General features: G+C 52.3%; 2 long non-coding RNA genes across 6 annotated transcripts in view; one reads left to right on the top strand and one right to left on the bottom strand.

The window, feature by feature from the left end:
- The window catches only part of LOC112426341 (uncharacterized), a 40828-nt gene continuing 13724 nt past the window's right edge, over window positions 1-27104 (bottom strand). The window contains exons 1-6 of one of the 5 annotated variants that reach the window (XR_011611542.1): window positions 24107-24186; window positions 23542-23702; window positions 23251-23356; window positions 19816-19977; window positions 1434-1593; window positions 1-42 (exon numbers count right to left, since the gene is read on the bottom strand). This is a non-coding gene — a long non-coding RNA (uncharacterized lncRNA). Of the gene's footprint in view, window positions 43-1433; window positions 1594-11819; window positions 12347-19005; window positions 19978-23250; window positions 23357-23541; window positions 23703-23763; window positions 23967-24106; window positions 24187-27104 lie in introns of those variants that run through there. The other 4 variants (XR_011611543.1, XR_011611541.1, XR_011611544.1 and 1 more) reach the window with 4 other exon arrangements.
- LOC105479869 (uncharacterized) lies at window positions 3341-10439 on the top strand. Its single transcript, XR_986138.2, has 3 exons — window positions 3341-5380; window positions 6124-6496; window positions 7668-10439. It is a non-coding gene; the product is annotated as an uncharacterized lncRNA (long non-coding RNA).

Genomic DNA, 27104 nt, shown 5'->3' with positions numbered 1-27104 from the left:
CCCAACAGCACCAGTTACTGGCCCCGATTGGTTGCCGGGAGTCTGAAAAGAATAGACACACATCCACCAGGGTTTAGCAGTATCTCCAGCAGGCCACAAGCCCCCAGGGGTGGTGCTGAGGTTGTGGGCTCCTGTGCTTGTCTCTGGCTTCCATCGACCTCACCCCATTCCCCCCACCCCCCACCACCCTCCCTAGCATCTGTCTCTTCCCTCCCGGGACCCCTTGCCAGGGAGAAGCTCAGCTGACCATCTCAGTACTCCCTGGAGACGAAAGGGGGACGTTTACAAGAAGAATATAAAGAGCACAATTATATATTCAAAGAAGTAAATCTCACATGATAGAAATTCTCACATTGACCCCAAGTCATGGGGAGGAAAGAGGCTTTCCTGGCATCCCAAGTGGGAGGATCCCCACCCCTGGGCCACAGACCAGTACCACTCCCTGGCCTGTTAGGAACTGGGCTGCATAGCAGAAGGTGAGCAGCAGGCCAGCAAAGCTTCATGTGTATGTACAGTCACTCCCCATTGCTGGCACTACTGCCTGAGCTTCGCGTCCTGTCAGATCAGCGGCCGCGTTAGAATCTCACAGGAGCGCGAGCCCCATTGTGCATGCGAGCCCTTGCTCATGCAGGAGATCTTGGTTGTGAGCTCCTTATGAGAATCTAATGCCTGACGATCTGTCACTGTCTCTCATCCCCTGAAGGTGGGACCATCTAGTTTCAGGCAAACAAGCTCAGGCTCCCACTGAGTCTACATTATGGTGAGTTAGATCATTATTTCATGATATATTACAACGTAATAATAATAGAAATAAAGTGCACCAGAAATGCCTGAATCATCCCGAAACCATCCCTCCGTCTCCAGTTTGTGGAAAAATTGTCTTCGGATTTTTGTCTTCCCTGGTGCCAAGAAGGTTAGGGGCCGCTGAAGTAAGGGAACTGACCCCTGACTTTTAGCTGCCTGACCTACCCAGCCAGGATTGTCCCTCCTCACCAGGGCTGAGCCTGGCTCTAGGCACTGAGGCAGAAGGCAGCTGGCTCCCCTGCCAGCCTCTCATCACAACCCAGGAAGGATCATAAGAATCATGAAAACAACAGCAAGGGTTTACGGGCTAGGAAACAGGAAGCAGGTCTTCTTTCCTTGAATCCTCCTAGTCCCATTCTATGAGAAACATCTCTGATTTCAGTGCAAACTGTCTAGATTTCCACAATAAATGCACAGATATCATAGTCAGCACTTTTCGGGGTTGTTTTTCTTTAATCAGCAAAAATCTTTTTTTTTTCCTCAAGCAAAAAAATCTTCCCCAGAGCTTTGACATGCATGGCATATAAAATCAGTGAGAGGGGAGGTTTCTCCACGTGGAGAATTCTGCTCGCAGAGGTACTCTAATGTTCTGTGGAATCGCTGAGGTTTCTACAGCACAGTTTGATCACCTCTCATGGAAATCAACTTCCTTTTCTTAGAGCTGAGAACGCCAACGCGGAAGGTGAAGGCTTGCTGAAACTCCCAGCAAGTCGGTGGTAGAACAAGCAAGGCCCAGGTCGTCTGGAGCTCCGTCCAGGGCTCTAAAACCAGTACAAGACCTTCCTTAGCCTGAAATGATAAATTTAGACAAAATCAGAGCTATGAGGACACTTTACTAGTCCGAGGTTGTCAGGGGAATGGTGTTGCCGTAGTTACCCTGGTCCAGGAAGTGACCTTTTGCCCCAAAGTCCTGGAACAGAGGCCTGCTTCCTGCTGGGCTCAGGGAGAGGGTCAATGAGGGGATGGCCAGGACTGTGTCCAAGGGCCTCACGCTGCTCGTGGCCTGTAAACTCCATGTTCTGAGGCCATGTCATAAACACGGAGGGGACCCTGGGGCCCTGGGGTGGCAGCCTGTGTCTTCCCTGGGCCTCCCTTTTAAGGGATGACTCCAACTCAGCCCTTTTATGTGGCCTCAGTGGGAGCCATGGCTGGATCCTAAACACATTAAAGTTGCCCAAATCACACCCACGGAGTCCAGGGAGCCATGGCACCTACTGGCTGCCTCGGGTCTGCAATGAGCGGTTCTGATGGGGCACCTATGAGGGTCCAGCCCAGGAAACACAGAGGAGGAACACCACCAGGCCCTGAAGGAGCTGAGACTTGTGTGTGGGACAAACAGGGAAACGGGTGCTTCAGACACAGCAGAAGGAAGGCTGTGATAGGGAGGAGGACAGAGTATGGCACAGAAAGGGGAAGAAGGGACCACTGCCCATATAGGTGGGTGGGGGGAAGAGGTCAAAGTAATTCTCTTAGTCCTTTCAGGCTGCTATAAAAACTGTCATAGAATGGGTGATTATAAACTACAGAAATGTGTAGCTGGCAGTTCTGGAGGCTGAGAAGTTCCAGGTCAAGGCATCAGTTGATTTGGTGCCTGGTGAGGGCCTGCTGTCTGGTTCACAGACGGCTATCTTCTCGCCATGTCCTCACATGGTGAAAGTGGCAAGGCAGCTCCCTGGAGCCCCTTTTATAAGGTCACTAATCCTATTCATGACAGCTTCACCCTCATGACCTAATCCCTGCTCTAAGGCCTCACCTCCTAATACCAGAGCCTTGGGGGTTTAGGTTTGAGCAGATGAATAGAATCTTGGAGGAACATAAATATTCAAATCGTAGCAATAAGCTTCCTGGAGGAGGCAATATCTTAGCGGGGGTCTTGAAGGAGTTTTGACAAAGCAGCAAGTATCAAAACACTAAAGGGCCAATGCAGGAGCAGGAGGTATCTGGTACACCCAGAGGTGGGATTGGAGCAGTGTCACGGAGAAGGAGGGGAGAGTTGTGAGAGTTTTAGAAGTTTGAGTCACATCCTGTGGGTCAGTGGTTTTCAAGCTACTGTGCCCTAAGGAGCCCTAGGTTTGGTGAAAAGGCCTCAGGGCAGGAGATAAGCCCTGGACCACTCTGCTTTATATTCCAGGACTCCACACAGGATCACCTTTGAACTAAGGTCCCAGTGATTAAGAAAGAACCTGGGAAACTGTCGTCAGCCATGCGGGAAGCTCTTGTTGGTTAGTCTAAGGCTCTGCCTCCTGGCTATGATCTTTTTTGGGCCACTTGGAGGTGTCAGTGGCCCCAAGAGGCCTCCTCCCCTGATGGGCCATGACAGATGGACATGACCGTCACCTCTGCCCACTTCCCTGCCCAGCAGGGGACTGTGGAGACAACTCCAGCCAGTGGCTTCCTTGGCTTTGAGGCTAGTTGTCTGTGGTCTCATTTGCATTTATGTCACAGAAGAGTCAGCAGGAACCAAATATAGACCTAGGGAAGAAACCAGCCATGTCGAGGAAGGGCTGCAGCACAGAGCAGGCTGCAATCCCTTTGTGGGGAGTCAGACAGGCAGGCATGGGCTGTGGCCAGAATCATCGGTTGCTACAGGATAGGCAAGGCTCAGCCCAAACCCTCCCTCCTCCAGGAAGCCCTCCTGCTGCCTCAGGGAAACGTCTCCCTCTTTCTGTGCCTATGTGCCTCTGTTAGAGCAGGAGTCACTGTGAGGATGACGATAATAGCGATAATAGCGTTCTGCTCCTGGTGAGTGCCTGGTGAGGAGTTTTCTATGCATGACTTGGATCCCCAGGGCACCTTTCTGCGGATTAGAAAAGGATCGTCCTTCCTGTGGGTAGACACAGCTCTGCCCCAGGGTAGACACAGCTCTGTCCCAGGGCCATGGCATTTCTGCAGGTTGCAGCCATCTGTCCAGCCTGAAAAGGAGACAGCTGCTGTGATCTCCGCCCACAGCTGGGAAACTGAGGCCCATGTCACATTAGGGCACCTTCTTCCAAGGCTGCCGAGGCTCTCACTCCCTGATCCAGCTGTGCTGGCTACAAGAATGTCTCCCTTGTTCAGGTAAGTGGCGTGCCAGGCTCTGTGTCTATCCTGAGAAGACGCTATGGTCTGAGTGTTTTTGTACCCCTGACAACGTGTATGTTGAAATCCTCACCAGCAAGGTGAGAGTATGGGAGTGGGGTCTTTGGAACAGACTGGGGCATGGGGCAGAGCCCTGCTGATTGGGATTCACGCCCTTATAAAGGAGGCCTGAGGAAAACCCCCGGCACCTTCCATCACATGAGGATAAAGCAAGACAGCCGCATCCAGGAAGCAGAGAGCCAGCCCTCCCAGACACTGGAGCTGCTGACACCTTGATCTGGGACTTTCAGCCTCCAGAACTGTGAGAAATACGTGTCTGCCATTTCTAAGCCACCCCATCCGTGGTATTTTGTTGTAGCAGCCTGAATGGATTGAGACAGGGGACCTCACTTCCAGCGAGTCTCAGAGGGCACTTGGCTAGGCCCAGCTAGAGGCTGGCCTTGTTGCTGCAAATCCTGAGCCAGAGGACAGCCTCCGCCACCAAGCACTATGGCCAGCTGAGAGACAAAACACAGAGCAGGGTCCTTGCCTAACTGCCCTGTGACTTCAACCCCAGCGTAGGGAAGGAGCCATCTCTCCATTGGGTCATTGATGCCTTCCCAGCAGGAAGGCCATACCAGCTGCCTCAGATGCACCAAAGTAGACTCAAAAAGGATTTGTGATGCCATCAACCACTCATTTCAGACTCATTCACCTCCTCCAGAATCTTCTCTCTATCATCAGGCGTCCACAGACTCAGGTGGACGTATTGCCCAAAGCCCACTCACAAAGCATCTAACCCAGCCTTAGCACACCTGGGCCCCCACTCTCCCCTACACCCATGGCAGATGTCGCTAATGGATCACCACCCTTGTTTCCTGTTAAGCCTGGATTGAACCTCAGAATTCTTCTCAACCCAGTGCCACAGCCAGAGCCATCTGAGTTGGAATGTGTACGATGCAACCTATTGTAGCTATCCCCGAGGGGATCAATGCCCAGATTTGAGATGACAAAACTGGGACCAGCAACAGGAGGGAAATGGTGCCAGTCACAGAGCCCACTGGCAGCAGAGACATGGCAAGAAGGCCATGTCCCTCTTCTGAAATGAAGGCTGTGGAATCAGGGAAGTTTTGGGGAACTCCTCACAGTTAGTGTTGCAGGCCCTGGGGCAACTCTTGTACATTCCCTCAATGTCTGCCCTGGGGGCCCATATCCCAGGCTTGAGTGCATCAAAAGGACCCACTCTGCCATCCCCCCGGCGGCTCCAGGGACCAGCAGGGGCAGCAGGGCAGGCCTGACCTTCATACACAGTTCCCTGCACACACTTGGCTAAATGTGACCAGGGTGAGAGTGGGCGCAGTGGGGAAGGATGTGGGAGGAAGGGTCCAGGGCCTCTGGTGACTCATGATGTGGGCTCAGGGACTGTTTGCTGAGCCAACATGTCAGGCTCGAAAAGAGGATCACCAGAGGCTGAAGTGTGGGGGCCTCGTGAGAATCGAAGTACACCAGGAGCTCAGAGGTGGGTTCAGCATGTTCTGGGGGTGTCTACAAAGGCTTCCGGCAGCTCAGAGTTCAGCCTGAGCAAACTCTTGCTCATTCATTCACTCATTCATTCAGCCAAGGCCGACTAGTGTCAAGCATTGTTCTAGCTGCTGGGACACAGCAGTGAACAAAACTGACAAAACAAGCCTGCGGCCTAGGGGAGGGGAGACAAAGAACCACATAAATGAGAAGGCTGGCGTGTGTGATGGTGACGAGTGCTAGGGAAGAGAGAAGGCAGGTGAGGAAGAGGGAGTGTTCCAGGAAGGTTGCAAGTTTAGACAACGTGGCCAGGGTGGGCCTAGTCATACAAAACAATCGCTAAACCTGACGACAGTGATGGAGGAAGCATGTGGACCTTGGAGGAAAAGCCAACACCTGCCAAGGCCCCGAAGCAGGAACATGGTGTGCTAGGGAGATGGGGGGCGGGGGGGAACAGGGCTGGAGGTCAGGGGTGGTGGGATAGACAGCGGGAGGTCGGAGGTCAGGGATGAGGCCAGATCCTGAAGGGCCTCGAAGCACAGAGTAATGACTTGGGATTTTCCTTAGGGAGGTAATATCGGGTTGAATTATTCTCCCCAAAAAAGCCATGTTCACATCCTAACCCCTGGAATGTGTGAATGTGACCTTATTTGGAAAAGGAATCTGCAGATGAAATTAAATTAAGGATCTCAAGATGAGAGAATCCTGTGTTATCCAGGTGGGCCTTAAATCCAATCACAGGTGTTTCTGGAAGAGACACACAGCGGAGAAGAGAAGGCCACGTGAAGGCTGAGGCAGGGATCGGCGTGGTGCTGCCACCAGCGGGGGAACGCCAGGAACGGGAAGAGGCAAAGAAGGACCCTCCTAGGCAGCGGGGTCCTGCTGACACCTTGACTTCAGACTTCTGTTCTCCAGGGCTGTGAGAGGAGACTTTTCAAGCCACCCAGTTTGTGGTCATTTGCTATGACTGCCCTGGGAAACTGATCCTGATGCGGAGCCCTTGGAAGCTCTTGAGCGGAGGAGGGACATGCTGTCCTGGGCTTACTCCTGGCTGTGTAGGAAAGTCTGAGCCGGGCAGGGACAGAGCGGCCAGGGAGTCACTGCGGTGATGCAGGTGAGTGACGGCTAGAAGAGCGATGGATGGAGGAGGTCAGAAGAGAGGGACAAGTCCGAAAGGGGAAGTCGGAATGGGTGGGGCGGGGCAGGGGAGGTGGATGGCCAGACGGAGAATCCCTTGAGGAAACCCAGGGGTTGTGATGGATTTTGTGATGCAGCCTCTGCCTCCCAGGTTCAAGCAATTCTAGTGCCTCAGCCTCCCAAAAAGCTGGGATTACAGACATGCGTCACCACACCCGGCTAATTTTTGTAGCCCTCTGGGGGTTGCGGATCTGGGCACGTATGCAAGAGGGGTGCTTGGGAGAACAGTGTGACCAAGGGAGGTGTCCTCCTGGAAACCTTCACCCCAGCCTAGAGGCACAGGATAGGAACCAACTTCCTCCAGGGCCAGCTTTCTGGCCTCAATGCTGGGGCTGTTCTGTCCTTGGACCATCCATGGGACATGATGTTGAACCATCCCCCTAGGACCCATTAGCTGCTGTCAGATTTTACAGCCTCCCCCATGCAGCCAACCTGGGGTGTTCGCTGCTCAGAAACTCTCAGAAGGATTACACAGGGCCAGGTGCAGTGACTCAGGCCTGTAATCCCAGCACTTCGGGAGGCGGAGGTGGGCAGATTGCTTGAGGCCAGGAATTCAAGTCCGGCCTGACCAACATGATGAAACCATGTCTCTACTAAAAATACAAAAATTAACTGGGCATGGTGGCACATGTCTGCATTTTTGGGAGGCTGAGGCATGAGAATCACTTGAACACAGGTGGCAGAGGTTGCAGTGAGCCGAGATCACGCCACTGTGCTCCAGCCTGGGTGACAGAGCAAGACCCTGTCTCAAAACAAACACACACAGTGGTCATCCAGAGCTCCAAAGGCACAGAAAGTGTCAGCAACATGTGTGGCCGGCCAGAACGCTGACAATAAACACCTGGCCCTGGTACCACGGGCAACTTCCAAGTCTCGGGGCTCCCAGAATCCGAGTGCTTGTGGCTCTCTGGGGCTGGTGGCCACACCCATATTTGAGGCTTTTTGTGGTCTGGTGGTGCACAGCTTCAAGCAAGACTCAATCCCGTTTCCATGAAGCAGGAGAGAGGCCTTGGAGTGTGCAGGGAGTGAGTGCCACGGGATGGCTGTTCTTGCCTGGGAAGATGACAAAAGGGCTCTTTCCTTGGCAGCTCCCATGGAGGAAAGGGCTGGCGGCACCCCAGGAACACAGGCACAGATGGAGGCATCCCTCTCCAGTGGCTGGGGTGGGCTCTGATTCCGCCTCCTGCATTTGGAGCAGCTGTAAGCTATCAGGGCCTGGCTGGCTGGCTCCAGGCCTCCCAACGCGACCAGCCTGCCCGGCTATCCTGGCGTGAGGCTGGCATTCCTCCCATGGGCTCTGCAGTACTCATCATCAGGGCTCCTGCAGCAGCATGGGGACCTGGGCAGCCTGATGGACAAACGCTGGGCTGGGAAGTAGGGAGATGCGGTTTCCTGGATTCCCTTCCCTTTATTGAGTAGGAATCTTTGCACCTAAACAAGTCTGTGGAGAGTCCAGATTGTGCTCTTTGTCCTTGGTCCAGGAGGTCCATCTCTTTGAGCATCAGTTTAATGCCAAGGAGAGACAATAAATTGCACTTTCCAGGGTCCCAATAAGGATTGCCAAAGTTGGCGTCCTTGGGTGTCTAGCCTAGCTCAGGCGCCCAGGTGTTTGATAAGTTCTCACCAGATCCACACCAGCTTGACTCTGGATTTGTGGAAATTCACAGGGGCCCAGCTGTCCAGCCTGGCCCAGCCACACGTCCAGTTCTGCCTGTGAGAGAACCTGTCAGATGGGCCAGGCCAGGCCATGAGGAAGAGGTAGAGTATGGGGACATGACCTGATGAAGTTGACAGAGCAACAACTGGAACAAGAGATCACCAAGGGGAGCGAGGCCAGGTGGCTGCTCCAGGATGAGGGGGTGAGGCAGGACCCACAGGCATCGGGTCCCATTGTCCTTCTACAGAGAAGGACAGCCCTGAGAAGCTATGACAGTCTGTGATAGAAGGTGGCTCCAGCCTCAGCAAAGAGCAAACAGAGGATGCCCCTCACACACCACTGGTCTCTCCTGAGACCCTGGAAGGCTGGGTAGAGGTGGAGCTCACAGCTGACTCAGAAGTGAGGAAGATATGGGGAATGAGGATTAGTCTCAAGTCTGGGGCCACAACTGCACCAAAGAACACACACAGAGCCTGGGGGTGCAAACCACTCAGACAGGAAAACCAGGGCCAAATGCCTCCAGCCTCTACCTCAGCAGCCCCATCTGCCTGCCTGGAGGGCGGGGTGACTCCAGCACGGGCAGCCTGAGAGCTGCTGAGACCTGGGTGGTCTCTGACGTGCTACCCTCCTTCATTCATTCATCTCCAGATGTTAATTGAGCATTAACTCTTCACCAGACTCCTGGACACAGCAATGAACTGAGAGCTGCTGGGACCCATTGGTCCAGGGGGAGCTACTGGGGAATCCAGGACCCCCAGGAGTCTCAGTCATCTCTCTCTTCATGTGAGGCAGGAAACCCTCAACTGCTCCCACCCCAATTCCCCCAAAATCCCGCCCTCCACCCCTTCCAGCTGTGAGGAGTCCCCCTCCCCCAGCTGTGAGGAGTCCCCCTCCCCCGGCTGTGAGGAGTCTGGGTCCCACAGCTGCAAGTCCTCCAGTTCTGGAAGCAGCCCTGTTCAGGAAGGGCATGGTCCGGTCCATGCCTCACTACCTTAGGATTTGAGCCACTTAGAATTCTCTATCCTCTGAATCTCAGGGTTGGGCGTGCTTATCACCCTAGCACTTGGTGTTTTCAGATCTGCAAGAGACCTTAGAGCTAACACAGGCCATCCTCACCCTTGGAAGTTGTCCAGCCTTAGCGACTAGCTGCCGCTTATGGGGATCTTGTTCCTCAGTCGATTTTCAGAGTCAACCGATGCCAGGTCTGATCTCTTCACCAGCAGCCTGTAGCAGTGCCTACCCAGCATGTAGGGGAGCAGAGCTCATTGACAGGGAACATGTGAGGAGCCCCACGAAAGCTTGGCTTCTAGGTCATGTTCCATAGAGGTTTAGTGTCAAGAGTGCGGGAGGTTGGAGGTCTTGCCCATGTCAGAGCCCCCTAACAGCACAGTTTCAGAGAGATATTGGCACCCTGCAGGGCGCTCAGATGAGGATGTGTTGGACGGTGAAGGCCCTGGTAGTGACCATGAGGAGTGGCTGAACTTGGGATGGGCTGTCCTGAGAAGTGAAGGCTCAGACTGGGGATGTACTCATTGCTGACAAATCTATGTACCCATCCATGCAAAGCAGGGCTAGTGGTCCATTCTGTGGCCCCCAGGGCAAGGCTAAGTCTCAAGAGGGAGCAGAAAGGAGAGAGAGTTTGATGCCCGGATGGAAGAGATGGAGAGACAGGTGCTGGTTTAGTGGTGACTTTGGGCCTAGCCCTGCCGCCTCAGTGGTCAGCATCTGGTCCCCTCTGGAGATCATGAGACAAGCACGAACACCCTGGACTTCCTCCACCTGGCAGCCCTCCCCCTGGGGAAGTCAGGCTCTCAGAATGCTGAGCCTGCCTCAGCCTGGGACCTTGGGGACAGGCCTCTGTGAGGTTAGGGGGACCTCAAGCAAGCCCTCTGAGTAGAGATGTCCTGTGCCTTCGCCTCACATGGCTTTAGAGAGCTTGCTTTTTGAGATGGTACTGACAGGCCAGAGAGGAGGGCAGAGGAGCTGCAAGCTGCCACGTGGGCTGACGTGAGCTCCAAGGAGGGAGCTGGAACCCTGGGGCCTTGTGAGCTGCCAGCAGAAAAATCAGCTTGGAAGGCCGGGTGTGGTGGCTCACCCGTGTAATCCCAAAAACATCGGCTTTGGGAGGCCGAGGCAGGACTTCAGGGCAGGAATTCGAGACCAGCCTGGCCAGTGTGGTGAAACCCCATCTCTACTAAAAATACAAAAAAAAAAAAAAAATAGCCGGACGTGGTGGCAGGCGCCTGTAATCCAGCTACTGCAGAGGCTGAGGTGGGAGAATCACTTGAACCCAGAAGGCGAAGGTTGCAGTGAGCTGACATGGTGCCACTGCAATCCAGCCTAAACGACAGAGCAAGACTCCATATTAAAAAAAAAAGTCGGCTTGGAATAATTCAGAAGACACTGTTTCTTGGTATGAGATAAAAGCATGTCTATTATTTCAAAAGTAGCCCTTATTGTTTGTTCCAATTATAGAAGTAATACCTGCTTGATATAGACAATTAAGAAAATATAGAAAAGCATAGACAATTAACATCACTTTTAATCCTGTCGCCTATTGTAAACTATATTTTGGTCCTTTTTTTTTTTTTTTTTTAACATCTTGGAGAGACAGGTCCACTTCCCTTGGTGACCAGCTTGGGGTGCCCTAGTGTTCACAGGCTGGTCCCCGAGGACTGAATGAGAGTGCCTCCTATCTCCACCCCAAGGTGTCCCATGTCCTGGGTGGAGGAGACTGTGGAACGGCCAGATGGTTGGTGGAAGAGGCCTGGACGTTCAGGCAGGGAGAAGCTTTCTTTCCCAGAACGGAGCTGCCCACGCATGACATCCCCTCTGCCAAGGCACTGGGCTCAGTGGTCAGGCTCCCAACAGCTCCTGGCCACTTGGACTGCACCCCTCACAGTTGTCTGATTCTATTTTTCCTCTTTTTTTTTTTTTTGAGACAGAGTCTTGCTCTGTTGCCCAGGCTGGAGTGCAGTGGCGCAATCTTGGCTCATTGCAAGCTCCGGCTCCTGGGTTCAAGCTCCGCCTCCCGGGTTCATGCCATTCTCCTGCCTCAGCCTCCCAAGTGCACAGTGGTCTGATTCTTAATCCATGGTCTCTGATACTTTCTGGGCTACTGACCTACCATGGGACCATGGCCACTGTCATTGGTGAACCCAAACATCCTGCTCTCCTGCGCTCTCCCCGTCAACCTTTCGCCAGGCTCCTCCCAGGTTCCCAGCCTCACCTCTACCCTCTGAAACATTAAATGGGCTCGTGGTATCCCTACCATCCTCAGGAGAGCAGGGGATGGTGTCAGGGTCTTGCTCTCCCTGCCATAGATGGGTGTGGTTGATGGCCATTATGTTTCTATGTGGCCATGTCATTCATTCATCTACACATGCTTTCTAAGACTGGGCTCGTACTCTTTGCAGCCTCCTTTTTTTTTTTTTTTTGAGACAGACTCTTGCTCTGTTGCCCAGGTTGGAGTGCAGTGGGAGATCTCCACTCACTGCAAGCTCCGCCTCCTGGATTCACACCATTCTCCTGCCTCAGCCTCTCGAGTAGCTGGGACTGCAGGCACCCGCCACCACACCCAGCTAATTTTTTGTATTTTTAGTAGAGACAGGGTTTCACCATGTTAGCCAGGATGGTCTCGATCTCCTGACCTCATGATCCACCTGCCTCGGCCTCCCAAAGTGCTGGGATTACAGGCGTGAGCCACCACGCCCAGCCGCAGACTACTTTTTTCACTTTCGTTTCTTTTCCTTTGCATAAACACTCTTCGAAAAGACCATTTTAAATGACTGTGTCCTATGATCATACAGACATATCATAATGTATTTATTCACCTATTGTGGAATATCTGGGCTTCCATGTTTTACTATTCAATACCCCCTTTATCAATCATCTTTGTACATAATTTTTTGGTCTGAATTTCTCAATGTTTCCTCAGAGAAAATTTCAAGACATTTACATTTTGTAGTAAAATATCCTTGATATGTGTTGCCAAAATGTTTCCAAAAGAGTTGCCTCTGACTTATATGCCAGCCTCAGCCCAGGTTTGAGAGGGCTGGTGTTATGGTCTACACCAGCTTATGGTAACACCAACAAAGCTAGTCTCATTATCTGAAAGAGAAATAATGGTATTTCAAAATTATAATTTATATGATTATTAATGAAATGCAAATATTCGTACTTATTAAGCCATTTAAAACTTTCTTGGTTGATTATCTGTTTTCTTTGCCTGTTTTCCTAACAAGGTTTTGATGGATTTATTTAAATATCATTTGATGAGCTCCCTGTATGTTGTCATTTTGATATCTGTTTCATATACGTGTTGCTTAATTTTTGCTTTTGGAGGCTTCGAATGTACCAAAGCTTTATATTATTATATTGGCAAAGCTATTAGCTTTTCTTTTTGTGACATTGTTTGGTAGAAAGTTCTTCCTGGGAAATGGCTGTTTAAATGGGTCAAGAGGTTGCCTTTTCCTCTTTTGGGGCTCTCTATTTTTGGTAAATTCTAAACAAACATCCTTTTCCCGAATACCATTTTCCCGGGAACATCTGGAATGCGCTTGTTTTTATTTCTTTTTTTTTTTTTGAGACGGAGTCTCACGCTGTTGCCCAGGCTGGAGTGCAGTGGCGCGATCTCGGCTCACTGCAAGCTCCGCCTCCCGGGTTCCCGCCATTCTCCTGCCTCAGTCTCCTGAGTAGCTGGGACTACAGGCGCCCGCCACCGCGCCCGGCTAATTTTTTGTATTTTTAGTAGAGACGGGGTTTCACTGTGGTCTCGATCTCCTGACCTTGTGATCCGCCCGCCTCGGCCTCCCAAAGTGCTGGGATTACAGGCTTGAGCCACCGCGCCCGGCCACTTGCTTTTATTTCTTCCTCCCCAGAGGCAGGTGTGTTGGAGTGGGAAGAGGCTGTCACACTGAGATGGTCTCTGGGCAGAGAAACTGGATGGGGAAGGCCTGAGCTTCAGAAACAGCCCCTTCCCCAGCTTCAAGGTGGCCGTGCTCTGTTCTGAAAGATGGCTGATCTTTCCCGCCAAAGAAATAAAAACATTATCCAAAAGCCTCTTAAATGTGATGTGTGTGGATTGTGAAGACATTTTGAGAACTGGCCTCAGACCCCCTCAAAGGGCAGGACGGTGCAGGCTCCTTGGAGGAGGAGGTGCCTTGAGAGCCTGTGAGTCCACACACATGGGTTTAGCCACTTACATCTCGCTAAGCTCGGAGCCTATGGCTGGGCCTTGGCAGCGTAGCCACTGTGTATGGCACTGCAGAGTGTTTGCTAGGCTCAAAGCCAGGATCTGCGAGTTCTAGCCCCAGCCTTGCCTCCTCCCAGCTGTGTGACTTCTAGGGGTCTCCTTTCCATGAAAGGAGGAGCAACGCCACCATACAGGGTTGTGTCAGGGTCAGACGACATGTGCCATGTCTGGCACACAGTAGGTGCCATGCCTGACACACAGTAGGCACGATGGTGTGTATTCATCCCATGACGGGGCTGCTGCTGCAAGCGAACGGTATTGTGTACTCTGTCACTTGGGAAAGGAACGAGGCTAAATGGCCAAGCGTGGGGCTGTGAGGAGAGCTGGGATCACTGCAGTACGTTAATGGTTATTTTACTAGTATTCGGAGATATCAGCTTCTCGGTCCTTCAAAGCATCAAGCAATGGATTTTAGAACAGGAAATCTGATGTTGTGGCAAAGCAAAGAGGCTTTGAAGTCAAATGCTGAGTTCCTATGTTTCTGGGTCTGCCATTTGCTAATCGTGTGACCTTGGGCAAGTTACTTATCTTCTCTGAACCTCTGTTTCTTCATCAGAAAATGATGCTATTAGCAGTGCTCTTCTTGTAGTGCATTGTAGGGATTAAATTACGCTTGTAGAGTTAAGGCAAATATACAGTTATCTTCCAGACCGGGAAACTCTCGAGAGTAAAAAGAGGCACTGTTGATTATCATACTGGTAACCCGGGATTGTCCCAGGCAAATGGTGGCATAGCACTGAGCTCTGAATAAACCCTCAGAGATGTGAGCCATGCCTGTGAACTCTCTCCACAGCTGCAGAGGCCCACATTGGACCTAGATGAGAACCATCAACTTGTCAACTGAGAGCCCTCGACAGAGTGGGAGGAGGAGCTGAGCTCCACAGCCACGGCTCTGAGGTGGCAGCCACAGCCTCACCAAGCTGTGCCCTTTTGGAGGTTGCCCTTGGTGGGAGGAGGTGATGAGGGAGCAAGTACCTTTCGCAAGGTCACTGCAGGGGGGGTCCTGCTTGGACTGCCCCTCTCTATTTTCTGCCCCTTGGGAGCAAGTTAAAGCCAACTCTACACAAGCCAAAGGCTTTGGTTCCAGCCTGAGTCTGGCCCTCCCTTCATTTGCTCCTTTGTGGCCCACATACTGCAGCATCTCAGCGACTCCAAAGAGGTCACCACCTCATCCCTCTTATCCTTGAGAAGAGCCCTCATCCCTTCCAAATCCCGAGTGAGCAGACACGTGGTATGTGTGTCCCTCCAGCCCCATAAGCATAAACACATTCCTGAGCCTGAGCAGGACCCAGGAATGACTCAGGCTTCAGGAATGTGCAATCGGATCCCGTCACTTGGGGGGCAAATTCCTAAGGTGAGCAGTTAGCAGGCCAAGCCAAGAAGCCCTGGATCAGCCTCTGCATCTCTCAAGGAGAGTCAGGGGTCAGGACCGGCTCCAGCAGAAACCACCTCTTGCCACTGCCACCTCTTGGTTCCGCTCCTCCTCTGCTGACCTGCAGAGCCTTATGCAGTCGGGGGGATGGTGGTGCATGGGCAGAAGGGGTGCACCATGGCCCCCATGCCATGTGCAGGTTGAGTGCTCAGAGAGCTGGAGCAGGCTGAGTCAGCAAGGGCAGGAGGCTGGAGCAGAACTGTGACAGGGACCAGCACACCCCAGTCCTTCCCCGGCCCATTCCCTGAGCAGTGGGAGGAAGAGACGCCTCTAGATCTAGGGTGAAGAGAACATCTCTCTCCTGCCAGCATGGCTGGGCTATGGTGCCCTGGCCTACTGGCCTCCCCAGCACAGCCTCTGGGACACTGGCTGCTTTCTAGAAGCAGCACCAGGAAGGGTGCAACTCCACGTTATCTACACCCCACCTGGCCCAGCCTAGGCCAAGGAGTCTCTGGGTACACAGCCCTGTGTCCTCGCTCAGTGCCACAAAGCAATTTAATAAGGAATCTCTTACAATCACAGAGGAAATCCCACATCTAATGGCTCTGAGGGTAGCCCTGTTGCTGGAGGGTTAAAACACTAATTGTGGCCGAGTCTGTGAGCCTGGCACCAAATATAGTGACATTCAGAAACCCGGAGCCATGGGACACAGATAGGAAATGCCATCTCCATATATTTGACAGTGCGCAGGTGTTGTGCTGGCCAGGTCCCAGGAGTGGCCTGCCTTCTGGGTTATCTCAGACAGTCAGGGAGACCATGACCCTGACAGCATGGTCCACTGAGCACTGGCAGGACCGAGCCCCAGGTGCCATGATGAGAGGCTCCCCTGGGGTTTGGGGGCCACACTGAGGCCCAACATCTGAATACCCTTCCTCTACTGGGGGACTCACAGAGACGGAGCAGAGCCCACGTCCTCCCACCATGAGAGATGATGTGGGCTGGTGCCTCCTCCCCACTTCTTGGCCACAGTGATAAGACATGGGCTTGACCCACTGGCGCCTTCTCTCTGGACTTTGAACCTGGAAGGAGTGGTGCCAGGCTTTAAGGAGAGGCAGTGAGAATTGGTGGGGCTGCAAGAACTCAAGAATCCAGCAGCGCCTCTCCAGGGGTGGCAGGTCCAGGTACACCGCCCCCGTGGTGAGATCCAGCTGCACCCCTCCCTGGTTCCTGCCTGGCTCTCCAGCCTTCCCGATAACCCAGTAAGCCACCCCATATCCTTTCATTACAATCCTTTTCTATGTGAGTTAGCCAAAGCTGGTTTCCGTGGATGGCATCGGAAGGTGAAGTGCAATGGGACAACCTGTGCCCAGGCTGGGGGCCTGAGAAACCCAGCTCAGGACAGCTCAGAGGGGTTGTTCAGAAGTGAGGGACCACAGCGCATGGCACATGCCTGCTGCAGCACCCCTCCTTGCTCAGGACCTGAGCAGAGGCTGGGGGTGGCTGAGGGTCTTGGTTCTGGGTGGACGGTGGGCTTGGGCTCTCAGGTTAGGCTGAGTAGCAGGTAGGCCCAGGGTGTGAGGAGGGTATGCAGGCAGGCCCAGGGCCTGGTAAGTGGCACAGGGTTGGGGCTCCTCTTGGCCTGGCTGGAGCAGGCAGGCTTGTAGGCACTGAAGGCTCTGACCCTGCCAAGAGGGTCCCTGCCTGGGTCTGAACCCCTCAGGGAAGAGTACAGTGGGTGTTTGTTCCTCTGTGACACTGTCCTTCCCTGGAGCAGGATGAGCTGAGTCTGGCGAGCTGAGGTCACGTCTGCCCCATGACAATCCTGCCACTGTCCCTCGGTTGGGACATACAGTGTCATTCCAGCTGCCCCTTAGCTGATCTCCTAGATGCCTGTGAAACCCGAGTGGAAAGAGGGTGGGTGGGTTCCCCTGATGCCAACGATGAGGGTGCAGAGAAAGGGACTATGATGTAATGAGCTGACATGAGAGGGAGGGGTCCCTGTCTCTGGGGACCTCTCAGCTGGAAATGGAGGAATTCAATGATTTTCTCCCCATACCAGACATCTGCAGGGCACTCTCAGAGCCTGCTACCCCCACGCCTCCCTCACTGATCTGTGCTGCCTGAGAGGCCTACCCTCCCCCGAGGACATCTCTTCCCTACCAATCTCTCTCAGCCACCCCCTGCACACCTCCTGTAGACCAGTCCACAGCTCCACCCATGTCAGTCCTCCTTCCAGAGGCTCTGAGCCCTGGAAGGCTGTGCTGAGCTTCCAGAGGCTCTGAACACAGAAGGCTGTGTCTCAAGGCTGTTCTACACTGCCTGGGGCTTCAGTTTCTTTTCAGCGGAACGGGAGCCTTCACTTCCAGGAAGGCAGCCACATCCTATATAAATCCTCCCCTTGGTATGGGGGCACCAGTGACTTATTTCTAACCAACAGAATCTGGCAAAGGTGAAGGGATTTTGCAAATGTAATTGAGGCCCCAAATCAGTTGACTTTCAGTTAATAAAAACAGACTATTTTGTGCAGGCCTGGCTCAATCAGGTGAAAACCCTTGTATCAGGGACTGGGCTCGTCCTGAGTAGAGTGCCTCTCCCTGCAGGCTTGATGGAGTAAGCAGCTAACTCATGAAAGCCCACCTGGTAAAGGCCAGAGGCAGCCTCTAGAACCTGAAGGTGGCCTACGACCAGCAGCAGAAAAGCTAGGGTCCCCATCACACAGCTGCAAGGAAGTGCATAGGTGGAAACAGATTCTTCCCCACTTGAGCCTCCAGATGAGATCACAGCCAAGTTGACACCTTCATTACAGTCTTGTGAGACCCTGAGCAGAGGATCCAGGTAGGCTGTGCTCAGACGACTCAACCACAGAAACTGTGAGATAATAAAGGTGTGTTGGCTGGGTGTGGTGGCTCACACCTGTAATCCCAGCACTTTGGGAGGTCCAGGTGGGCAGATCACCTGAGGTTTGCAGTTTTTTATACCAGCCTGGGCAACATGGCAAAACCCCATCTCTACCAAAAATACAAAAATTAGCCAGGCGTGGTGGTGCACGCCTGTAATCCCAGCTACTTGGGGGGCTGAGGCAGAAGAATTGCTTGAACCCAGGAGGCAGAGGTTGCAGTGAGCCGAGATCACACCACTGCACTCCAGCCTGGGTGACAGAGCAAGACTCTCAAAAAAAAAAAAAAAGAAAGAAAGAAATAAGTATGTGTTGTTTTAAACTGCTAAGTTTGTGGTAATTTTTAATGCAACAGTAGAATACTAATACAGGCAGTGAAATAAATGGAAGGCTTCGGAATATCAGGCTGGAGCTTGGAGAGGGAGTGGATGTCCTGACTTCTCCAAGATCAGAACCCTGATCCAAAGCCCCCATCAGGCCAGAGGCAGCCGCTGGACAGTGGGCAGGCTCTGAGACTGAAGACTGGAGCTGGGCTGGGTGTGAGAGCCTGCACTGGGGCCTGTTTTCCACCTTTTGCTGAAGAGAGTCTGCTCTTTGGGAAGGGTGTTGCCTGGAGTGCGTGCCTGACAAGCTGGCATCTGCATCGGACACTAACCTAGGGCTGTGCCTTCAGCAGTGGTATCCTTGGGTCTGGGCCAATATCCATGGGGTGAGCTCAGCAGGCATGGCACTCTTGTTCACATGGTCCGTGCACACTGAATTTATATATTGATTTTCAAGAATAACTTTCAGGTTGCTCATCACTTGTCTGCCTGGGTGTTTACTTCCACCAGCAGCTCCTGAGGGTTTCTTTTACCCACCCGCCTTCCTTGTTAGTGCTTGATATTATCTGACTTGGTAATTTTTGCCAATCTCATGAGTGTAAAGGAGCCTCTCACTGTTTTAATTTTCATTTCTCTTATAACTAGCGAGGCTGACAACCTCCTCATGAACTTGTTAGTCATTTAGATTTCCCTTTCTGTGAATTCTTTTTATAACCTTTGATTCCTTTTAACAAATTAACTTTTGCTTCCCCCTCTCCCTGCCGGAAGTTTCTTTTCTTTTTTCTTTTTCTTTTTGGAGACAGAGTCTCGCTCTGTCACCCAGGCTGGAGTGCAGTGGCACAATCTTGGCTCACTGCAACCTCTGTCTCCCAGGTTCAAGCAATTCTCCTGCCTCAACCTCCTGAGTAGCTGGGATTACAGGTACACGCTGCCATGCCTGGCTAATTTTTTGTATTTTAGTACAGACGGGGTTTCACTGTGTTGCCCAGGCTGGTCTCGAACTCCTGAGCTCAGGCAATCCACCCGCCTCGGCCTCCCAAAGTGCTAGAATTACAGGCATGAGCCACTGCGCCCAACCTCCCCCCTTGGAAGTTTCTAAAGGCCTCCAGCTTGTTTGAAACCCAGGGGCAGGCCCTCAGCCTTGCCTTGCTTATTCTTGCATCTCTGCCCAGCTCAGCCACCAGGCTCTGTGCCCCCTGCTCCAGTCCTTGCCCACTTGGGGCTGTGTCCCTGGGTGTGAGCCAAATTCTGGGTAGACTGTGGGTGTGAGTTCAGGGAGTTTCTGCCCTGGATGAGGATCTGTAGATTAGGATAGAAACAGATCCACAAACAAAACATTTTTACTTACGTTTTAACGCCAGGAGGAAGAGAGAAGTCAGAAGGAAAGATCACATGCAGAAGCTTTGTAGGTGCAAGGCCTGAGCCTGGAACTTTATGTGCCTTACCTTAGGTCATCCTCACAATAGCCTTGTCTTTTTTGAATGATTTTCTCCATTTGAAAAATGAAGACACAAGGATCAATGAGTCTTGGAGATTTAAACCATGGCTTAGAACCCAGGTTTTCTGCTTCCCAGCCAGGTCCTGGTCCTGGATGGAGGGTATTCCTAGGGGACTTGTGGGTGGGTGACTTGGTATTGGTTTTCCTCTTGTCACAGGGTCCCAGGCAGCTCAGTGGGCCCCCACCTCCCAGAAAGAGTATGGGTTATGGAGGACTAGGGAGAAAACACAAATTACCCCATTGAGCCTGGTATGCCGGGGGGCTTCCAAGGCAGACAATGGCTCTCTGTGTCTGGTTTCTCTGAGGGCCGGAAGTCTCCAATGCGTGGCCGACCGATGAGTCATGCAGGATATCTCCTGGGCCCAGCTTTGTTGTGCCGGAGGATCTTTCAGCCCAGCCTGAAATGGCAGATGATCTCATCAGGCTGGATCTGGGGAAGCCCTGTCTCTCGAAGCCCCGGTAGGCTCACCGCCCACTAACAGCTAGGAAGCTGGATGCTTTGGCCTTGAGACAGTTCCCGGAGGCACCCTATAGATTCTGGGCAGCTGCCCTCAAACCTAAGCCAGCTCAGATGGAGCCAGCCTGGAGGAAAGGGCTCCTGTGCTCATGGAACCTAGGGAAACCCCCGCTTTGTTCTCTCTGTACACAGCACGTGTCTGGTGGCCACCCAGCCTCAGCTGTGTCCTGTGGAGTTTCCTGGACTCAACAGAAGCCCCCAGATGAGTACATTAGGACTGTCCCAGGGAGGACTGACCTGAGACCGGAAGGAAGTCAAGGGCTTCAGTGGCCACCAAACCTGGCTCAGCCTGTGAGGCTTGGGAGGGGACACGGCCTGACTTTCCACTTGGCTGGCTTCAACAGAGGTTTCAGAAAGAGAAAGCCTTGTAGTACTGAGGCTATTTTTAATGTTTTGAAGTTGGACATTGCTGTTATTGTTGATGTTTTGTGTATACCCCACTGGTTGATACAGAGCATGGCTCTAGAATCACAGCCACACACCCAGGGACTCTGGCAAATTACTTTCCTGTTCTGAGCCCCAGTTTCCTCCCCTGTGGAGTGCAGGTGGCAATACTGCTCCCAGGGCTGTCGTGAGCACGTAGGAGATTGCCTATGCCCCGTGCCTCACTCACGGCTAGCCCTCAGTGAATGGTGGTCCTCTCTCTTCTCTTCATTCCTCTTGAGCTTTGAAGAGTTTCTTGGCTGGGCATCTATTCTTATTTACCTCCCAGAGGCTCTGGCCTGAACATACTCTTTGGGAACGCCCACCTTTCCTCGGGATACAGGTGGTGTGTGGGACTGCCTGCAAGAGCCTCCCGGCAAGAACTGCCCCAGTCGTCCAAGGGCCAAAGATGGTGTCATTACCACCCTCAGCTGGGGCTCTACTTCTCGTTGGTTGCCATGGTGAGCAACTTCTCAGAGGACAGCCCAGAGAGACATGCTAGGGTAGAGCCTCAGGGCCCAGGTAATAGGTGTAGGGCTGTGCCCTGAAAACTGTGGAGACCAAGGCCCCTCCTGTGAAGACTGCATCCCATCCCACCTCTGAGGGCAGCCCTGGAGCCACTGAGGAGCCACAGGTAGGACGCTAGGCGCTGGTCAAGAGAAGCCGTTCCCACCCCGACCCTGTGCCGCTCTCCCGAGCCCTGATTCAAGGGCACTGCCATGTGAGCCTGCTTCCTGCACCCCTTGCCAGGGATCAACAAGTTGCCTGAGGGGAAGTGATGCAGCTTGGAGTGTTCCATGCCAGAGGCCCCCAGCCGGCTGGATCATGATGAGACATCAGGCACGTTACTCAGTCTTTGCAGATCCATGGCCCCCAGCCACAACCTACTCAGCTCTGAAGGGAGTTGAAGTCACACTGGACAGGCTTGAGGAAGGAGTGCCCTGGGGCAGGCCTGGAAATGTGTTTGCAGGTGGTTCTGATACGTCAGCATATGAATCAGTGATCTGATCAGTGTAACAGAGCCCTGGAAGCCCAATCCCCATCCAGCCCCAGTGCTGGGGAGTGTAGCTTAGATAATACCCCCTCAAACTATAATCTGCTGCTCCAAGAATGCAACCTAGCCTGAGGGTCAGAGGCCTGGCAATTCCAGCTCAGGCACCAGGCCAAAGTTGGTCTGGCCTCTGCTTGCCTCCATCTCTGGACACTCTCTTCCTCCCAGGCTCAAGCCACAGAGAGGCACTCTTATGCTCCCAGATGGCAGTGCTGAGAGGTGCCTCTCACTATGGACCCGGAGGCTGTTTCTTGGTGGAGCTGGGGGGACACCTACAAGCCATGTCACAGGAAATGTAGGGAGACAGGAAGATTGCTGGTCTAGAACTTCTGTTTGGGAGATCATTGCGCCTGGTTCAAAGGAAGCCCTGGACAAGGCCCTTGGGGTAAAAGTGAGAGCCCCAAGAATCATGCTCTGCCCCAGCCAATGGTTGGGAAGCTTTTTAAGGAGTCCAGGCCTGCTAGCCTTGGGTCTTTCTGAAGGGGTTTGGGATGGGGTTGAACCTCCTGGGTCCATCAGGAGGGCCCCCCTCTCCCACCCTCTCCCCACTTAGCTCCCAGGCCCTCCCCCATACAGAAATATTGACTCAATTGTACATGAAGATCAATGTGTCATGCCCCCAGTCCTTAATCTCCTTGGAACCCCAAATCCTTCACTTGCCCTGGGCCACCTCACATCTCCATCTAGGCCCAGTGACAAGCCCTCGTTTACTCTGAAAACCCAACTCAAACAGCAGTTCCCTTGCAAATTATCTTGTAAATTTCCTTGTAAATACTCTTCCCAAGTAAATTCCCAGGGCATTCCCAGGAACCAACCATCCTAGACGTCCCAACGAGAAAAGATTTGTAAGTGGGAATTCTGTTCCCCATCATTTGTTTGCCACTGACCAAAAGGATATGACTAGGTGTCCTTCAATTCTTAGAAAGTAACTGCTTCTATACGTAACCGAAACAGAAACAGAAACTTCAGCCTGCATTGTCCCTCTGGTGATAAATTCAGCTTCCAGGAGGTGGACAAGACCCAAGAAACAGTGTAGACTCAGAATGACAGATCAGCTTCCATTTCTGTTGTGGAATAAAAAGTCCCCAGACTGTGGGCCCCATTGAGGGTACCATTCAAGGCCTCCGTCTCTCACAGAACTTCTAGGGGTAGCAGTATTTGTTGGCACCTGCCATATGCCAGGCACTTTACAGTACAGTGAGGGAGGTGATCCTATTCTCACTTTAGAGAGAAGGTCTTATAGCTAGAGTGTGGCAGATCCCACCCCTACTCTGATGTTTTCAGGCTCTAGGCTAGAGCCTCAGGGAGGTCTCAGGCCAGTGAGGAGATAAGACTGCAAAGCATGGCAAATGGGACGCCTGAGCTAAGCCCTCAGTGGCAGGAGGAGCTGTACTGGGCAGGCTTCTCAGAGGAGGTGAGATTCCGGCTGGTTCTCTGAGGACAGGAAAAGAGGAGGAACACGTAGAGTCCATATGAAGGAAACAACTTGAGCCAAGATTGAGCAGAAAGAAACCTCACATAGCTGGGTGCAATGACTCACACCTATAATCCCAGCACACTTTGGAGGCCGAGGTAGGAAGATCACTTGAGCCTAGGAGTTCAAGACCAGCCTGGACAACATGGTGAGATCCTATCTCTACAAAAACTAAAAGAAAATTAACTAGTCATGGTGATATATACCTGTAATCCCAGCTACTTGGGAGGCTAAAACAGGAGGATCGGGAGATCGAGGTTGCAGTGAGCTGCAATCGTGCCACTGCATTCCAGCCTGGGAGAGAATAAGACCCTGTCAAAAAACAAAACAAAACAAAAAAAAGATGGAAATGGGTGGTACAGGTTTTTCAGGTCCCCCTCCCCAGACTCCTCCCCCCATAGCCTGTCAGTAACTTCTCAAGCATTCATTTTTATAAATAGCTACCTTTTAAAAAGCAACTCCTCATGTGTGGGCATCAGGGCCTAATAGTCACTCACATTTTAAATTAACTTTCCAGCTGCTCCTGTTCTCCCTGGCTGGGGTAGCCTGAAGGGGTGGGGTGGAACCAAGGAGACAGAGGAGGACGGCCCCGTGTGGAACAGCCCAGGCGCATGGGCCAAGCCTGTGGATAAGGAATGCCGGGCCTTGAGGCACAAACCTGGAGAGGGGAGGAGGCAGGAGGCACACTGTAGCTTTCTCCCCAGTGCCTGGCCCCTCACCTGGCTCATGGTGGGGCCTCCAGGGATGCTGAAAGAGGGACTTACTACCCTTTGGGAGCCTAAAATATATGGGCAGAGTGTTGCTGGGCAGCCAGGGAACTGGGCTGCATGTTGAGACCAAACAGTGTCTTGGAGTGTCAGAGTTAGAGAGGAAGGGGTCGGCCCTTTTTGGTATTTTCTGATTGTCAAAGTCCGCTGATGGGTTGAAATAAGACCAGGAGATTTTGGACTAGGACTTCCAGGCTCAGGGGGTGATGCTGTGTGTCTCTGGGCTTCCTGTCCCTAGCCCTGCCTGTCCGGGCTGCGGCCCTGATTCAGGTCAATGTCCCACCAGTCTCCTCACCCTTGGAACGAGGCCTAGAGCTCAGCAAATGCTTCCCTTGAGGGTGTGAATGGCCACGGAACAGAACTCCAGAGCCTATTGTTCCAAAAGTTCCAGAGAAATCCAAACAAATGCCCAACAACAATATGGGGGTGAGTAGCGAGTGCAGAAAAGTCCCGGGCTTTGTCCTTAGGCGCCCAGATGTTTACGTTGTCCACGTTAATGAGCTAGGAAGTGGTTCTTTTTATGCCAGTAATAACAACCACTCCTGTGTTCTCATTTAATCCTGGCAAAAACCAAGCAAGACCAACATTATCATCCCAGTTATACAGAGGAGGGGATTGAGACTCCAAGAGGACCCCTGATTTCCCCCACAGTTCCACGGTTAGTAGATAACCGTGCTGGGACTTGAACCCAGGGTCCCGACTTCTCTCCTAGCTCAGTTCAGTAGACCTGCTGCCCTCATCTAGGGACGGGATTGGCTCCCAATGTGGACACAGCAGATAAGGAAGCAGACCCCTGTGAGGTGTCCAGGAGGCCAGCCTTGCCCAGCACTGCCTACCTGGGGGTTGCTCCGGGAAGCCAGGTGCCCACTGAGTGGAGCTGGCCAGGTCACTGTCATCTCATCCACCCAGGCTGACCATGCTTTCTGCTCTATAGTCACTCATTTTTCCTGGCCATGCAGCACTCATTCCTTCCCAGTGATCCCCTGGCCCTTCAGGGCTCTGAAATGAGGTATGCCCTGTGTCTTCCTCTCCCAGTCCAGCTCAACTCTGCTTGCCAAGCCTAGGGCCCTTTGCAGTGGTGGGAAAAAGGAGGCAGCCATGGAAAAGACACTTGCAGAAAGTTAGCAGTTGACTAAATCTCCTCAAACACTATAAGATTTTCATGGGCTAATATCTTTAGCAGAAAAAGAAAAATTGCTGAACTCATAAATTGTGATTTTGCATGCTCATCTATTTCCAGAGCGCCTTGCTAGATAACTAAGAGCTTGTTCTTTGATTATGGCCATTTAGTAAATGGGATCTAACAGGCTTGTTTTGAGTCTCATGAGCCTTGCAGTTTGCACCAAGATGCTGTCTGTTCCAGCGCTTCCATCTGGCAGATGGCCTCACTGTGATGCGCTCAGAAGTCAGGAGAACCGCAGCATCAACAGAAGCACAATTAATCAGTGCAATTGTTTTCCCTGCTGTGAACATGACACTTCCCTGGGTTTCTGAGGGCAACCCACACAGGAAGGACCTAGTTTTGCATTATCTGTAGCATTCAAAACCATGTTGAGTGTCCGAGATGCTTTTGTTTCTGACATTGGTCTTCCTGCTCATTCTCTATTTCCCTGAAAACACTGCTGCAGCCACCAACCAGGCCACGATGCAGGGCAGCAAAGCCCTTGGCCCTCCCTGCCCTGGTGGGGATGGTGGTGGTGTGTCTCAAAAGGAGCCTGAAGTTGCCTCGAGGTCAGCACCGATGAATGGTCCTGACCGGAGGCTGTCTGGATTCCGGGCTTTGCTAATTGTTATTTTTATGAGAAAATTACTTGTTTTTGTTCCTTGTAGACCAGAAGAAGGAAAACAACTTAAACTAGTAGCCGAACAGGAAGGGGAAGCCCATAGCTCCCTAATGAGTTATCGGCTGAGAGCTGTGGATTTGTGGAACCTCTGGAAGCAAAGGCCCCATAGGCTGCGACTCCTTCAGAGCTGTTGACCCAGCCCGAGCCAGGCCTTTTTTGGGAACCTGTGAATCTTAGGTTTTCAGTCTACAAAATGGCAACTCAAAACCTGCTGAATTATGTGAACCTCAGGATTAAAAGCGGTCAGGGGCTTGGGGGCTCTCCCTGGGAAGAACAAGTAACAAAGAGACCCAAAATACCATGGGTTGGGGTGGAGACAGAGGACCCCATGGTTAAAGAGGAGAGGGTGGTTTAAACACAGAAATGTATTCTCTCACAGTTCCGGAGGCCTGAAGTTCAAAATCAAGGTGTCAGCAGGCCCATGCTCCCTCTGAAGGCTCTCAGGGAGAATGATTTGCCCCCTCTAGCTTCTAGAGGCTCTGGGCATATAGACCTACCCTAAATCCAGGAGAGTCTCATCCCAAGACCTTCAGCTTAATTTTATTAGCAAAGACTGTATTTCCAGATAAGCTCTTATTCCCAGGTACCAGGGGTTAGAACTTGGACATATCTTTTGGGTGGACACAATTCAACCCACTCCAGTGACATTTACAGATTCCAGGGATTAGAGTCTGTTATCTTGGGGGTACTTTTGGTAGTATTCTGCCTACCACATTGTCTATGTTGTGGTGGCTACCATAGGCTGTGGCCCCGGGGACCACAGAGTGATGGGCTATGCTGGAAGACAGGAAGGCTGCCCAGGCACCTCTGCTCCCATGGGGCTTGGCAAGGAGCAGTTAGAAGTGCAAGGAGCATAGCTGCAGCCCTGGAGTAGGGGCCACCTGTGCGCCTGTCCACAGATTCCTGAGCAGGCCCAGTGACCCCCAAACAGATGGAAAGGACAGGCTGGGAGCTGATCCCGGGGCTCCAGTACCCTGAAGAGACAGGAGGAAGGAGTCTCTGAAGGTTATAATAATCACTGCCATTTATTGAAGACCTTCCATGTTCGAGGTACTTTTCTTCATTATGTAACTTAATCCTTATATTAATTCTAACCATTTTACAGACAAGGATACTGAGGCTCAAAGAGCTTTCATAACCTGATGGAGATCTCATAGTTAAGTGAAAAACAAAACAAAACAAAATAAGAACTCAGGTTGGTTGGAGGACAAGGGCCTTGGTTTTTCATGACATCACGCTGTCTCTCTGGTAACAAACTTCAAGTTCTAAATCGCCAGCATAGGGTGGAGGAGGGTATGGGGAGAAGACTCCAGAGTCCTGGGGCTACACGAAGACCTGAGTCAGAAGTCTCTGTAGCCCCATAGCCTGTGTCGTCAGGGACGGAGGAAGTGTTCTGATGGGAACAGAGGAAAAATGGCCCCAACCTAGAAATCTTGGTGTTCTGAGCTG

The sequence above is a fragment of the Macaca nemestrina genome, chromosome 13 (assembly GCF_043159975.1).
Source record: "Macaca nemestrina isolate mMacNem1 chromosome 13, mMacNem.hap1, whole genome shotgun sequence".
NCBI lineage: Eukaryota > Metazoa > Chordata > Mammalia > Primates > Cercopithecidae > Macaca > Macaca nemestrina.
The sequence above is the reverse complement of the archived record's forward strand: the minus strand, read 5'-3'. Positions and strand labels throughout refer to the sequence as shown.